We start from the raw sequence: 1,455 nt of genomic DNA on the forward strand, positions 1-1,455 counted from the left end.
TTTATTCAATTTATTTATATTTATAAATAATAAATATATTGCTATTTAGAAAAATAGTAAAATGTTTTGTATTCATTAGTAAATTCGTTTTAAATTTAATTACTTTAAGTTAATTGTGAAAATCATTTAAGGTGAACTTTCAACTTTTTATATTTGTATTTAAATTGTAATTTAAAGTGTATTTGTATTTAAATCCTTTACTGTTTCTTATCAATATGTTATTAAAGTGTAAAAACGTCGAATTTAGTAAAAATAATACTAATCCAAATAAATATTTACGCTGTAATATGAGGCGTGTAAAAGTTTATGACAGAAATATTAAACTACTTTATTAATATTGACACATACCTTTTTAATAAATAAAATTTGCATTCAGATCACTTACTATCTCCAGGACTGCTAAGATAAAAGCCAGCGAAATCCCCGCGAGCGCTCAAATTCTTTGAGCGCGGTTGCGAACCGTCTTTGCCCGACGGGCGGTAATAAAAACGGCTTAAATAGGATTTTAACCGCGAGTTCCTCGCCTTAATTAAATTGGATTTGTGAGTGAAAGAAATATACGTGAAAAATTCGTGTCGATTATATCACGGAATGAGCTTTAGGATGCCTTTAACCGAGCAGATTAAGTCCACGGGAGATTATAAGCTATTCTTGTTCAGTTATTATATTTGTAATTAGCAGCGTTGCGTAAAAAGGAAAACTGAAAGCATGCTTCAGGAAATGACAGCTTGCGCTACGCGTGCCATGTTTCATGGCGCGCCTCGAACGAACTTCAAGTGAAAATTTACGTCAAAATGGAATATACTCATTTCTTGGAAAATACTTATCAGACGTAACTTGTAAAGAATACAAAAAGAATAATGTGAATATACTTGAGACAGTACTTTTTATATTATTTTTAGCTTAAAAAAGCATATGTCTTTTGTCTAAGAAATAACTACTGTTAATTCTATTTGTGTAAATACAACACAGTGGGCAAAGGTTATTTTATACACAGAAAAAAATGGTTTTATTTTTCCGATGTCCTTCTACGTTTTGTCCTTTGTCGATCGACATCTTTTATTAGAGGATATTCCAGAGTCAATTATTAATTAATCATTAATTTAATTAACTCTAAACGAATTTTTACCTTCATTAATAAAATCAATAAGTCGATATTGAATAATATTATCCCCTAATTAACATTCTGGGTGGCCTTTTAAGGCGGTAACAAACGTAGGCCGGTGTAAGCAATAAAACCTCTCGTCCCTTATCCGTCATTCAGCCCTTGGAGATTTCTTCTAGGGGAATAATTTACGTTGATCGTCTAGAAGGGGAGCGTAACTGCCTCACTGAAACTTTAAGCTTTCATTCAGGACTGTTGAGATTCGCGGTGTCTCAACTTTCCGTAATAAATTTCCATAGAGCATTGAGAAATCTCGATCTTAATTATGAAACTTTAATTTCGGACTAAAA

This window comes from Vanessa cardui, chromosome 4 (assembly GCF_905220365.1).
Source record: "Vanessa cardui chromosome 4, ilVanCard2.1, whole genome shotgun sequence".
Classification (NCBI taxonomy): Eukaryota; Metazoa; Arthropoda; class Insecta; order Lepidoptera; family Nymphalidae; genus Vanessa; species Vanessa cardui.